Here is a 16,185-nt window from a genome sequence, read left to right on the forward strand (position 1 = left end):
TCTGTTTCCCTTCTCTGCGTACCACTAAGTCTTTGGCTATAATGCCTTCCTTGGCATTTTGGTTTCCCATTCTTTTGGTTCTCCTCACCTAGAAGAGACTCCTCAGTCACTTAGACAATGGTCACTTAGACAATGGGCCACAAAGGTTTCTGAACCATTCCATTACTAGCCTCTCTAGGACTTATACCCAAGCCAGAAAAACAGACCAAAAACATCAATTCCGAGACACACCCACACCACAATCATCGGAACCATACTTTCATTCTTAAATTCTCCAAAGCATAGAAGGCAGGACTGTCAATTTATCTGAGGGATTCTACTGGTTCAAAGGGACCTGAGCCAGACAACAATCTGTGAATTACCTGGGGAGCCGACCGCTCGGGGGTGAGGGAGTCTCTTCTATGCAGTGATATAATTAGGTAGAATATAACAGTTATTCTTACCTCAGCGCTGTATATATCACCAACAGAGAGCTTCACTCGTCCCACGTCTCAGACCGGTCGAGCACCCCTGGGTAGATTAACTCAAGGTCCCTGTTCAGGCGCCTGCTGTCGTCACTGCATTCTGGGTCTTCTATCCTTTGGATTACAATATCGGAGAGAATGAGACACAGGACAGGATGTTTGTGTCTAAACATGCTCTAAACTTTATTACAAAACACAGGGCTAATATACACACTGAAGGCAGGAAACGGATTTGCCATATATGGTTCGATTATACAGTTTAGCTGAACAAGCGAAAAAAGCTAGTTTCTGTATGCTTTAAAATATTTAATTAGACGTATCTGGTTAGCAAGGCCACGTTATCTTCTTGCAAGAGCACATTATTGCTACAAGAAGAAACATCTGGTCAGGGAGGACACGTTATCTTCTTAGCAAGGAAACGCTATTGATACAAGAAGGAACATTTCAGCTTGCTGTTATTTTCACCTAAAATAACTGTCAGACTTATATAGCATAGAGGGGGGCTTTAAACTTAAGGGGCCTCATCGTCTGCTATAACAGTATGATACTCCTTTTTCTTTTAGCCTTCTTCTTCAATAAAAGTGTTTCTGCAATTAGTTAGCTGACTACTTGATTAAAAGGAGGGAAGTTTACTTCCATATGCTGGAGGTGTCCCTGGCTGATTCCATGTGGGGAACAGAGATGGTTCTTTGCTCTTAAGAGGAAGGGCAAACTGTAGCCCCGCAGTACTGTGTATATAGATAACTGGCGCCCCCCCTAATTGACTGGTGGTATGAAGTAAGAGCGTTACCTGTATTCAGGCACTCTCTGACTGACTGGCGCGGCTGCTGATTTTTGCCAGTGGAGTTTAAAATGGCGCCGCCGCTTCTGATCCGCACCACAGGAAGGTCTCCTTACAGCTAGAGCGGCACTTGAGTGAGCAGAGCTCAGTTGCTGCTACTCTGACTTGAGGAGAATGATGGCTGACAGCGCGGGAACTCTCTATACCTGCTGGTGAGCTCACCGACAGTCTGCGCTTAATGATGACTCACCCCAGCGTAGCAGCAACTGAGCTCCACTCGCTCAAGCGCCGCTCTAGCTTTCAGGAAAGCGAGCGCCTTATATCCCGGGTGACAGCTTCCTGTGGCGCGGATCAGAAGCGATGGCACCATTTTAAACTGTCATTGGCAAGTAGAGCGAGCCACATGCTGCCTTCAAAAGTGCCACATCTGGCTCGCGAGCCATAGGTTCCCGACCCCTGGTATATACTGTAGAGATGTGCCAGTGTATATAGTGTGGATTCCACACTATATATACAGCACCATACTATATAAACATCTGTACTCTATATACACACAACACTACATTGTACACTATATTAAGACAGCATTACACTATATATTAGACTACAATATATCTACTAATAACAATAATTACAATATATCTACAATTTCCCTCAGGATCAATAAAATGTATTGTATTGTATATTATGATGCATACATCACATAGGAGAAACACATACAGTATATATCATATAAGAGACACTGTGACTGCTGAATATATATCAGAATATATATCACATTGAGACTGCTGTATGTACCCATATATACTTTGATAGCAGCCTTCAGCTCGTCTGCATTGTTGGGTCTGGGGTTAAGGTCAGGCGAGTTTGCTGCCAATCAAGCACAGTGATACTGTTGTTTGTAAACCAGGTATTGGTACTTTTGGCAGTGTGGACAGGGGCCAAGTCCTGCTGGAGAATGACATTTCCATTTCCAACAAACTTGTCAGCATAGGGAAGCATGAAGTGCTCTAAAATTTCCTGGTAGACGGCTGCGCTGACTTTGGTCTTGATAAAACACAGTGGACCTACACTAGCAGATGACATGGCTCCCCAAACCATCACTGATTGTGGAAACTTTACACTGGACCTCAAGCAGCTTGGATTGTGGCCTCTCCACTCTTCCTCCACACTCTGGAATCTTGATTTCCAAATGAAAATTGGAACTCTGGGACCTTGTGGAGTGTGTCAATGACTGCCTACTGGACATCTGTCAAGTCAGCAGTCTTCCCCATGATTGTGGAGCCTACTGAAACAGACTAAGGGACCTTTTTAAATGCTTAGGAAGCCTTTGCAGGTGTTTTTGTTAATTATTTTAATTTACTGAGATGATGAATTTTGTGTTTTCATTGGCTGTAAGCCATAATCATCAACATTAACAGAAATAAACATTTGAAATAGATCTCTCTCTTTTTAATGACTCTATATAATATATGAGTTTCACTTTTTGTATTGAAGAACTGAAATAAATAAACTTTTTGATGATATTCTAATTTTGTGAGAAGCACCTGTATCTATGAGAACTTCAGGGCAGCGAAGACATGCAGAAATCATCAGGAATTACAGAAATAATGTCTATAGTGAAGGTCCTGCTTCTTCCTCCAAGGTTATTGCAGTGACCACGTCATCTGCGTGGTGGAGACCAACTACGATGTATATATGACGCGCCCCCTGGACTGTGGGGTACTTGGTAGCCGGGCCGGTCGATGCTGGGGGATGTCACAGTGGCGGTGACCTGGTCCGTGACACAGGGTGGTCAATTAAAGGGGTAAAGTAAAAGAGGAATATAGTTTTTAGATATAATGTTCATGACGCCACCTGTGGTATGCGGCTATATGGGGCCGCCGCTGCGGTGCAGATCCTCTGGAGCTGATGGTGACGAAGCAGAGTTGGTTCAGCTCTCCACAGGCAGAGCTTAGTCCCAGGGCAGGAAATAGTGATGTTGTGAGGTAGATGTTGCTGGTGCTGTGTAGTGCAGGGCTGGTGATGGCACAGCAATAATTTTAGGACACAGTGGGGTGCAGTCTTCAAGGTTTACTCACAGTTGTTCAAGACTCCAGGTTACCAGCGCCAGTGTGTAACCTCCCACGTCGTCCTGCGTTCACCAAGTAAGGGGTTCAGCAGCTCTCAAGTATTTCAGGAGTACTTAAACGGGACCCCGTTCTATGCTCCTTTCTCGGTTGTCTCACTGCGCTGGCTCTCGCCCTCCTGCCCTGCGCCTCACAATCAGTGTCCCAAGCCAGTAGCCTTGGATCTTGTCCGGCGACTTACAGTCCCCTGGACCCTATGCAGACACCTTTTCAGCGATGTAATTGTGGTAGTTGGCAGCTGCACCTTGCGAGTACAGTAGCCTCCGGTTATCTAGCTGAGCCTGATTCTTCTCCTCTAGTTTAGGGGCCAGTCCCCTCTGCGGCCTGATCCCTCCACGTCCATGTAGATTCGGGCGCACGGGTGACTTCTGCACTCGCCGTGCCCCTGGGATCCCCTCTGTTCCTCCTGGAGCCTTCCTCTCTTCCTTCTTCCTCTTCCTCAGACTGACCTGACTCCTTCTAGATGGTTCTCTTCTTATACTCTTTCTGACAGTGCTCACCTAATCTACTTCCTTCACCCACACCCACTACATGGTTCCCCCTCTCTTGGTTCCCTCCTTCCAACCAGGGACGGGGCTCAGCACTGTACGCATGCATCTTGCCCCTCCTGCTGGTCTGGAATGGTGTAGTATTGGATGCAGGTGGGTGGGTCCCGGGCAGTACTCCATCCTTACCTGAGAGTGGGGCACCACACCTCTGGGTGAGATGCAGTACCTCTGTGGCGACTGAACCCGCAGGGGCGCTACAAATACACTTTGATGGATGCCATCAAGACCAAGGGCAATGAAGTTATCACCATTATGTCTCTGCATGGTAAGTGTCCCCACCTCCCCCCGAGGTCACAGGTCAGGTTTCGCCTGTGAGATCATGTGATGTGAATATGTCTCGCTCCACATTTTCAGGCAGAAAGCAGGACCTGAGACCTGAGCTCCTGGAGAAGTTCAAAGAACTGGCAAAGGAGCAAGGACTGACCGACGACAACATCATCATTCTGCCTCACACCGGTAATGTATCTTATATTCACCATATGGCATGCCAGTAATGTGCCGACACCTGTGCCACTATGTCCGTATACATAGAGTTTCTCTACAAACACAGTGCCCCCATGACAACTATTACATATACGCACATAGATTTGCAGCACCCAATGACAACCTCATAATACCAGCAATAGTAGTAGTACCCCCTAAGTTCCCTGTGCTCCCAAGTATGTAAATGATTTATGCCTTCCTCCACACTCTGGGATCTTGATTTCCAAATGAAAATTGGAACTCTGGGACCTTGTGGAGTGTGTCAATGACTGCCTTCTGGACATCTGTCAAGTCAGCAGTCTTCCCCATGATTGTGGAGCCTACTGAAACAGACTAAGGGACCTTTTTAAACGCTTAGGAAGCCTTTGCTGGTGTTTTTTGTTAATTATTTTAATTTACTGAGATAATGACTTGTGTTTTCATTGGCTGTAAGCCATAATCATCAACATTAACAGAAATAAACACTTGAAATAGATCACTCTGTTTGTAATGACTCTATATAATATGAGTTTCACTTTTTGTATTGAAGAACTGGAATAAATAAACTTTTTGATGATATTCTAATTTAGTGAGATTCACCTGTACATTATATAGATGATACTTCGATTATACACGGCATTCTATATATATTATATAGTCGATATTTGAACTGCTGTATATACATTATATAGTTGATGCTGCAACTGCTGTGTACAATTGCAGTATCACCTATATAATGCATATACATACATACATACTATACATGTATATACATCAGTAGAAGAATCGCCTGTATAATGACTGCTGTATATACAATATATAGGCGATACTGCTACTACTGTGTATCATTGCAGTATCACCTATATAATGTATATACAACAGTAGCAGTATCACAAACAGTATATATTGTATATACAGCAGTCTATATACATTATACAGGTGATACTGCGACTGCTGTATATACATTATATAGGTGCTACTGCTGTGTATAATTGCATTATCACCTACATAACATATATACAACAGTCTTTATACATTATATAGGTCATGCATATACAGCAGTTTTACCTGTATAATGTATATGGACTGCTGTATATACATTATATAGGTGAAACTGCTATGTATGATTGTATTATCATCAACATAACATATTCATATGTTATATAGGTGATACTGCAATTTTACACAGCAGTAGCAGTATCACCTTTATAATGTATACACAGCAGTCCATATACATTATACAGGTAAAACTGACTGCTGTTTATACATAAACTAGATGGTGGCCCGATTCTAACGCATCGGGTATTCTAGCATATGTCTCCCGACCCTGGTTTATAATGCCCCATGCAGGAAGTCACATCTGCCGTATATAATACCCCATGCATATAATACCCCATGCAGGATGTCACATCCCCCGTATATAATACCCCATGCAGGATGTCACATCCCCCCTATATAATGCCCCATGCAGGAAGTCACATCCCACTATAGTGCCCCATGCAGGATGTCACATCCCCCCTATATAATGCCCGATGCAGGATGTCACCTCTCCCCCATATAATGCCCCATGTAGGATGTCATCTCTCCCCCCATATAATGGCCCAGGCAGGATGTCACCTCTCCCCCCATATAATGCCCCATGCAGGCTATCACATCCCCCCTATATAATTCCCCATACAAGATGTCCCATCCCCCCATAGTGCCCCATGCAGGTCCCATATGGCCCCATACAAAAAAAAATCCAATACTCACCTCACTACTTCTCTGGACTCCAGCTTAGCCGGCATATTCCCGCTGTGCGCTGTGACCGGTCAGGAGAGAGCGCGGTGTAAAGACGTCACCGCGCCCTCTGACCTGAGACGTCACAGAGCTGCAGCGGAAGACACAGGAGCTGCTGCGCAGGCACGGGGAGCGGTAAGTATGACGCCGGGTGCCGGGGTCCTGATCGAGCGGGGGGGAGGGACAGGAGGAGAGGAGAGGAGAGGAGGGGAGGGGAGAGGAGGGGAGGGGTAAGTATGACGCTGGGTGCCGGGGTCCTGATCGAGCGGGGGGAGGGACGGGAGGAGAGGGGAGGGGAGAGGAGGGGAGGGGAGGGGCATCACACTTGTCCTCGGGAGATAAGCGGCCGTAGCCGCTGATCTTCTGACGATAGCCGCATGTAGGTCAGCGGCACCTGCGGTTGGGGGACTTATGCTGCGGGCAGCCGGCTGCATCGCCGCTGACCTCCGTGCCACACATGAGCCGCTAATGGCCGCCATGTTTTTCTGAAATGCCGCGTCGCTGATTGGCCGCGGCCGGACCAATCAGCGACCCGGGATTTCCAGGACAGACAGAAAGACAGACAGACAGACGGGATAAGACAATTATATAGATAGATTTTCTATATTGGACTCCCCCAGATCCTTATGATGGGGGGGAGGGTGAAGAGCTGCAGCGTGTCCAGCATCAGGCCTGCAGATGAGCGGATTCCTGGGGCCGGTGAGCGAATCACTGGGGCCAGTGAGCAGATCCCTGGGGCCGGTGAGCAGTGCGCGAACTCCGCCCCCCTAAAAAGTTCTGACACTGGTACAGGCCAGCGTCAGACAGAGAGACCTGTGCGCGTCGCGGTGACCCTTTAAAACTTTTGACTACGCCCCTGTGTGCATGCGCTCTCTCTCCTGCATGTGCTGAGAAGGGCTGCTGCGGCTCACACAAGCGCTGACAAGGGCCGCCGCGGTGCGCACACAGGGGCTTAGTCAAAAGTTTTAAAGGGCCTGCGGCCCACATTACAGCTCAGAGCCGTCGACTCACCGGGCATATGCCCGCCTTGGCCTGAATAGCAGGAACTTTATTCCTATTCCCAGTCTCTGGACACAGATTCAGGAAATGCGGACTACATCGGAGCTCCGTGAGAACATTTTTACAAATAAATCGGTGAACAAGGAGCAGTCTCTTGTGTTTTTCTGTCTTTTTATATCTTTCAGGCTTCCATTTCTGGACTACATCGGATTTGTCAGACCTGCATGAGATTTTTTTTCTTCAATAAATTGGTGAAAAAGGGATAGTGTAGGAGAGCTTTTATTCAAATCAAGTGGTTTTTTTTCTGTGTGTTTTTATTTTTATTACCGGGTTAGTGATGGGGGTATCTGATAGACACCTCTCCATTACTAACCCAGGGCTTAATGCCAGCTGTGTTTTTGCACAAATCACAGCTGTCATCAACCCCAAAATTACCCCAATTGCCACCACACCAGGGCAATTGAGAAGAGTCGGGCAAAGTGCCAGAATTGGTGCATCTAATATGATGCGCCAATTCTGGTGGCGGCTCTAGGCTTGTATTTTAGGCAGAGAAGGGTCCAATAACCAGGGACCTTCCCACCCTGATAATATAAGCCTGCAGCTGTCTGCTTTACCTGGGCTGGTTATCAAAACTAGGGGGGACCCCATATCATTTTTTTAAATTATTTGTTAGGTTAAATAAGGCTAAACACACTTTAGTGCCACATGAAAGGCACAAAGTATGCACGTTTATTATATGAAGGGGACTGGTGAAATTATATATCTACAGGATATCTGTATATTCTATTTTATTCTGATGGTTCTGGCTGTTAATTTACTGTCCCTGGCTGATGAAATGTCGGGTTTCTTTGAGATGTGTGCATCGAAATCGGATGACATGCGCATGGTCCAGATGCAAACCAATTTTTCTCTCACACCCACTGACTTGCATTGGCGAGTGTGATCCGATACTCGCAGAATGGCTGCAATTTTTTTTTTCTCACTCCGATTAGAGCAGAGGAAAATTTTCAGATGAGCAGTGACTCATTTACTAACATTGGTCAGAGTGCAATGAGATGTTTTCTCGCATTGCACTCGTCCGATTTATACGCTGGTGTGAGCGAACCCTACAGGTGCTGATCTTCTAGTAGGCAGTGATCTGATGTTCGAGAGGACAGTGCTGCATGTAGAAGAGCGTGAGGTCATACATTTATAATGGTGTCTGCAAGGTCCCCCAGCAGCACAGAGTATTTTAAGAGTGGTCGTGCTGACTTTGCAGGGGATCCTGTCCACTCATATGATAGTGCTTCATGTGAAACATTGAAGACATGGGAATTGAGACAAGTATGAGCTCACTGAGTCTTGATAGGAGAAAGGTCTTCAGCAGCACAGAGTATATCAGCAAATTAGAATTATCATTGTGTGGGAGATCTGAAAAGTGTCCACTCATGTGGTGATGTGATATTAGACTGGACAGTGCTGCTGGTGCACAAATAGTAGGTCAGAAATATATACTGAGAGCAGGGTGTTCAACAGCACAGAGTATTTCAGGAGAGCAGTGTTCTGATCATGTGGGGATCTATGGCCTATTCACTCGTGTTTTGATGTTGTGATGTTAGAGAGGACAGGACCGCATGTGTTCAAATGGTAGGTCACACATATATAACGGGAGGAGCCGGGTGCTCAGCAGCACAGAGTATTTCAGGAGAGGTGTGTTCTGTTCATGTGTGGGGTAGTTGTCTGTCCACTCCTGTGATGATGGAAGTAAGGACAGGACTGCATGTGGCAGGGAGGATGGAGGCAAAGTGGAGCTCACAGAGTAATAGTGGAAGAAGCAGTGTCTCCAGCAGGGCAGAGTATTTCAGAAAATGACTATGCAGAAATTGCCTGAGTCAGCAAATGCATCAGCTCCTGATAATGTTGCCACGGTATATACCCAAATAGAAGTAAAACCATGTCAGGTCAGGGACCTAGATCTCCTAAGACAGGTAGCGGTCGGTCGGGGGTGTGGATTGACCCGACCAGAGCAATGCCTATTACAGTGTCCAGCCAGTATTGGATGGACAAGAGGAAATAGCATTCAGTAAGAGTAAACCGGTATCAGATATAAACTCTCAATGTTGTCAGTGGACACACACAGCCAGAATACTCACAGATTTAAACAAATATAAGCAGTGCTAGAAAACTAGAAAAGGAACATCTCTCTAAGAGAATTTTGAATCAAACTGAAATGGGGGTCCTGAGTAAGGGTCTATCCTTTATACCTACCTCCAATTCTGATCTTTTCAGGGCTAATAAGGACCTCCACCTGTTCCTCCGGAAATTAAAATGGAAGAAACACTTTGCCTGACAGGACAACCGTATGTGTTCAGAAATGGGCATCTCGAGTGAGATCCCAACCTGAGAGGTATGGGTGCGTTTACTACTTTAAAAAATAAGCGCACAAAAAATCCACCTCCTTCCAATGACATCTCTGCAGTTGACGTTTATAGTAATCTTGTCAGTAGGGATCTCAAGAAACATTCTGGTCAATTTAACCCCTCGGTTTTCAACTGCACTAAATTAGAGATAACAGCTCTGAGGAGTTTGGAACAGGACAGCCATGTTGTGATCAAACCGTCCGATAAGGATGTCAGCGTGGTTGTCCTGGATACTCCTCACTACAGACAAATATGTGAGAATCTTCTAAATGATCCCCAGGGGTACGAAGTGTTACCCTATAACCCTACCGCACAGTATGCTCAGGAACTTAAAGTGATACTTGATGAGGGACTGTCGAACAAGGTAATCAGTAAAACTGAATAGGATTTCCTTTTACCGACACATCCGGTCACTGCCACATTTTACTGCTTACCGGAGGTCCACAAGGGTCTTTGACCCCTTAAAGGGAAGACCCATTGTCTCCGGGATTGACAGTCTGACTCAAAATATTGGCATTTATCTGGACCAGATTCGAAAACCTTTTGTCACATCCTTACAATGATATGTTCGTTCTGTTGATCTGTTACGTAAACTAGAGGGCCTCTCCGTTGAACCTGAGGTAATGATTGAAAGTATCGATGCAGAGTCCCTCTATTCCTCTATACCCCATAAGAAAGGCCTGCATGCTGTGCAATACTTTCTGGGTACAAGAGGCTGCCAATACCAAATTCACAACAAATTCGTGATTAAACTGTTGGAATTCTGTCTGACAAGAAACTACTTGCTCTTTGACCGTAAAGTGTACCACCAGCTCAGGGGCACTGCAATGGGCAGTCCATGCGCACCCACTTACGCAAATCTGTTCCTGGGCTGGTGGGAGGACATTATGGTCTTTGGGGGAGATATGGAAGAGCACACCTCCAGACTCGAACTATGGACACGATATATTGAAGACGTGTTCTTGGTCTGGAAGGGGGATCAGCAGAATTTCGATGATTTCATCAATTTACTGAATCACAATGACATCGGGATGTACTTCACATCGGTACTTGAGAAATCCACACTTCCAATCCTTGATGAGGTTATCACCAAAAATGAGACTGGTGAATTGGCAACTCAAACATACAGAAAACCAACAGCAACGAATTCACTTTTACAATGGGACAGCAGCCACCCCAAACATCTAAAAATGGGCATACCCAAGGGGCTGTACCTAAGGCTAAGGAGGAATTGTACCAGCACAGCCATCTTTGAGGCGCAGGCCAGAGACTTGAGGGGCAGATTGAGGAACAGAGGATATCCTGATTTTATGTTAAAGAAGGCCCACCATGTGGCAAAAGGCATGAATCGCTCTAGTCTATTGGTATCTAAGATTAAATCCACCCGTACCTGAATCGTTTAGATTCGTAACAACTTTGGATAATGGGGCCAAACAAGTGAGGGAAATCCTCAATAAGCACTGGGCCATTTTGCGCATGGACTCTGACATCGGAAACCTTCTAACTGACCGCCCCCAAATCACTTACAGAAGGGGTAGATCCATCAATGACAGGCTGGTTCATAGTCATTACGGAACACCTAGAACTCCTACCTGGCCTGGTTGAACAATCATAAAGGATGTTACAAATGCCATAACTGCGTCGCCTGTCAATATATTCAAACTGGCACAAGTTTCAGAAACAATGTCACTGGTAAAAGCTATGACATACGACAGTTTATTAACTGTCGTACTCAAGGGGTGATATATAAAGCCACGTGCACCTGTGGCCTCAAATATGTAGGCAAAACCATCCGCGAGTTTACGCGCAGGAGAGGCGAGCACATTGGCAATGTGGAACATCAAAGGGATACCCCCCTGGCGAGGCATCTGAACTTATGCCACAATAGCGATACTAAACTCATCAAGTTCATGGGGATTGATCACATACGGAAACCACAGAGAGGAGGGAATTGGGACAGGCTGATTCTGCAGGCAGAGACAAGGTGGATTTTCTACCTGGACACAGTGTCTGGTGATTGATTTAGCTTTAATTCTGGAACAGCCCCTGCCAGAGGTAACCCTTTTATTCTTGATATTTTCACCACTTATACAGTGTCCACCTTTTGCAAATATTTTACTGAATCTGATATATACTTATAATTGGTGGTGTCTCAATGCACGTGTGTCACCCAGTGTCTCTCCTCTGATGTCCTTCTGACAGTCGTTTGACTGACGAAACATGTGTATTGTGAGTCCCCTGTTAATTGCAACTATGCAACTTCAGTAACCAGCCCGGACGCCATGTGCGGTGACGTCACAGGATATGACCTCACTGGTTGTGATGCACCTGCGGTCCATCAGGCTGGCTTGCGTTTCACCGTCTGTTTCCGGCCGGTACGTGCGGCCAGATGTGACATTATCGGATGTCGCGTCACCGGAAGTGACGCTGCTGCGGTCCACACAAGCGGACGTGCGGTTCATACACTGGACGTGCGTTCCACATGCTACCCTAGGGCTTTTTGCAGCGATATAGACACCCGGTATATGGACCTAATGATACACAGCGGTGGTTATTAGCATATTACTTCTTCTATTGGACAATGAAATCATTGCATTATGCTCTTGTTACACCTTATTTTCTATATAAACCCTGTACTATGACTGATAATTGCTTCACCAGAGTAGTGGAGACAGTCATGCTCTATGAGTTAGAGAACAGCCTAGCTCTATGTGTGCTATAGTTCAAGTTCCCTGATGACTCCGGTTGGAAGAAACGCGTCGGGTCTATAGGGAAAACACAGAGCTTAAAAGTGTGGACTGCCCTTGTAAGGGCAGGAGTAAGCGGTGTCAGGGGTAGCACAGACCCTATAGGGAGATAATAGGGGCAAGATATACTCGCCTCATGCCTGGAAGCTGACCTGCCTCCCTTTCTCGGAGAACTCCTCTTGGTACCATAGATGTTCTGCAACTCATGGGTGAGGACTTTCCTTTTCTAGTTTTCTAGCACTGCTTATATTTGTTTAAATCTGTGAGTATTCTGGCTGTGTGTGTCCACTGACAACATTGAGAGTTTATATCTGATACTGGTTTACTCTTCCTGAATGCTATTTCCTCTTGTCCATCCAATACTGGCTGGACACGGTAATAGGCATTGCTCTGGTCGGGTAAATCCACACCCCCGACCGACCGCTGCCTGTCTTAGGAGATCTAGGTCCCTGACCTGACATGGTATTATTTCTATTTGGGTATATATTGTGGCTATCTTTTTAAATGGTGCTATATAAATAAATAATAATAAATTCTATTTTATTTTAACTAAAGGCCCCGTCACACTTAGCGACGCTGCAGCGATCCCGACAATGATACGACCTGTCAGGGATCGTTGCTGCGTCGCTATGTGGTCGCTGGTGAGCTATCAAACAGGCAGACTCACCAACGATCAGGGCAGCAGCGACATCGTGGAAAGAATCTTTCCACGATGTCCTGCTCCTGGTTACCAGCCTGCTGAACCAGGAGCAGGCTGGTAACCATGGTAAACATTGGGTTACTAGGGGCACACGTGCCCCTAGTAACCCGTTATTTATCATGGTTACCACTCTGCTATGGTGAGCGGGAGGTTACCGCTCACTTTATCAGGCTCGTAACCATGATAAACAACGGGTTACTAGGTGCGCGTGTGCCCCTAGTAACCCGATGTTTACCATAGTTACCAGCCTGATCGCTGCTCCCGCTGGTCACACACAGCGATGTGTGCTGACCAGCGGGAGGGCAACGACCAAAAAAAGGTCCAGGACATTCTGCAGCGATCAGCGACCTCACAGCAGGGGCCCGATCGCTGCAAAGTGTCACACATAGCGACATCGCTGGTGAGGTCGCTGTTACGTCACCAAAACCGTGACACAGCAGCGATCTCGCTATGTGAGACGGGGACTTTAGTCTATTAAAGGTTAAGTATTGTCTAGTTTACCCTTGCTGCAACAGATTATTTGACTGGGTATTCATTGTGTCTGATTTAAATCAGTCTCTTTGTGCTGTATTCTGATAATGTTGGTAAGAACAGGGCTGTACATGACTTGATGTAGGGTGGGGGAAAATGGAGGCCATAGAATGGAAGGATTGGGGGGCTCCACAGGACAGAGTGTTTAAGACTGTCATAATCTAAGTAGAGTAAATAAAAAAGTGGGAGTAATAGTGGGTGAATGGTCCCACAGTAGCACACAGTGTTAAACTAAGTAACTGTTCTCTCAAAGATCCCCTGAAAACAAACTGTGTGCAGTCTGCTTGTGTGCCCAGTGCTGTACAGGAAGGAGGGGTAGAAATCACACAGAGGCGGCTGTGGGGATCATGCAGTTCATTATGCGCAGACTTTTACAAACATTACAGTAGAGAGTTAACTCCATCTATAACATAGTCGCCATCTAGTGGACACTGATGGTACTGGATCTTCCCTCTGGGGAGAAACACAATATTATTATTATTTATTATAGCGCCATTAATTCCATGTCTCTTTACATGTGAAAAAGGGGTATACGTAGCAGACAACAAGTACAATAGTTTGAACAAAAACAAGTCACTGACTGGTACAGGAGGAGAGAGGACCCTGCCCGCAAAAGCTCACAATCTAGAAAGGGGGGTGAGGATACAGTAGGTGAGGATATGAAACAATTAGGAAACAAAACATTCATGAGATGAAGGAAAAATCATTACAGGAGCAAAAGTGTCTGCTAATATTTACAGTCCTATAACTGCCCACATAAACTGTGCTGACGAGTGCTTTACTGGGGTCCACATAGATAGCACAGACAAGTGTTATACTGAGGTCCACATAGACTACTAACAAGTGTATACTGGGGTCCACATAGACTGTACAGACAAGTGCTATACTGGGGTCCACATAAACTGTACAGACAAGTGCTATACTGGGGTCCACATAGACTGTACAGACAAGTGCTATACTGGGGTCCACATAAACTGTACAGACAAGTGTTATACTGGGGTCCACATAGACTGTACAGACAAGTGCTATACTGGGGTCCACATAAACTGTACAGACAAGTGCTATACTGGGGTCCACATAGACTGTACAGACAAGTGCTATACTGGGGTCCACATAAACTGTACAGACAAGTGTTATACTGGGGTCCACATAGACTGTACAGACAAGTGCTATACTGGGGTCCACATAGACTGTACAGACAAGTGTTATACTGGGGTCCACATAGACTGTACAGACATGTGCTATACTGGGGTCCACATAAACTGTACAGACAAGTGTTATACTGGGGTCCACATAGACTGTACAGACAAGTGCTATACTGGGGTCCACATAAACTGTACAGACAAGTGTTATACTGGGGTCCACATAGACTGTACAGACAAGTGCTATACTGGGGTCCACATAGACTGTACAGACAAGTGTTATACTGGGGTCCACATAGACTGTACAGAGAAGTGCTATACTGGGGTCCACATAAACTGTACAGACAAGTGTTATACTGGGGTCCACATAGACTGTACAGACAAGTGTTATACTGGGGTCCACATAGACTGTACAGACAAGTGCTATACTGGGGTCCACATAGACTGTACAGACAAGTGCTATACTGGGGTCCACATAAACTGTACAGATAAGTGTTATACTGGGGTCCACATAGACTGTACAGACAAGTGTTATACTGGGGTCCACATAGACTGTACAGACACGTGTTACACTGGGGTCCACATAAACTGTACAGACAAGTGTTATACTGGGGTCCACATAGACTGTACAGACAAGTGCTATACTGGGATCCACATAGACTGTACAGACAAGTGCTATACTGGGGTCCACATAGACTGTACAGACAAGTGTTATACTGGGGTCCACATAGACTGTACAGACAAGTGCTATACTGGGATCCACATAGACTGTACAGACAAGTGCTATACTGGGGTCCACATAGACTGTACAGACAAGTGTTATACTGGGGTCCACATAGACTGTACGGACAACTGCTTTACTGGGGTCCATATAGACTGTACAGACAAGTGCTATACTGGGGTCCACATAGACTGTACAGACAAGTGTTATACTGGGGTCCACATAGACTGTACTGACAAGTGTTATACTGGGGTCCACATAGACTGTACGGACAACTGCTTTACTGGGGTCCATATAAACTGTACAGACAAGTGCTATACTGGGGTCCACATAGACTGTACAGACAAGTGTTATACTGGGGTCCACATAGACTGTACAGACATGTGCTATACTGGGGTCCACATAAACTGTACAGACAAGTGTTATACTGGGGTCCACATAGACTGTACAGACAAGTGCTATACTGGGGTCCACATAAACTGTACAGACAAGTGTTATACTGGGGTCCACATAGACTGTACAGACAAGTGTTATACTGGGGTCCACATAGACTGTACAGACAAGTGCTATACTGGGGTCCACATAAACTGTACAGACAAGTGCTATACTGGGGTCCACATAGACTGTACAGACAAGTGTTATACTGGGGTCCACATAGACTGTACAGACAAGTGCTATACTGGGGTCCACATAAACTGTACAGACAAGTGTTATACTGGGGTCCACATAGACTGTACAGACAAGTGCTATACTGGGGTCCACATAAACTGTACAGACAAGTGT

This window comes from Phyllobates terribilis, unplaced genomic scaffold (assembly GCF_046119375.1).
Source record: "Phyllobates terribilis strain yellow unplaced genomic scaffold, ASM4611937v1 Scaffold_7__3_contigs__length_470593459, whole genome shotgun sequence".
Lineage (NCBI taxonomy): Eukaryota > Metazoa > Chordata > Amphibia > Anura > Dendrobatidae > Phyllobates > Phyllobates terribilis.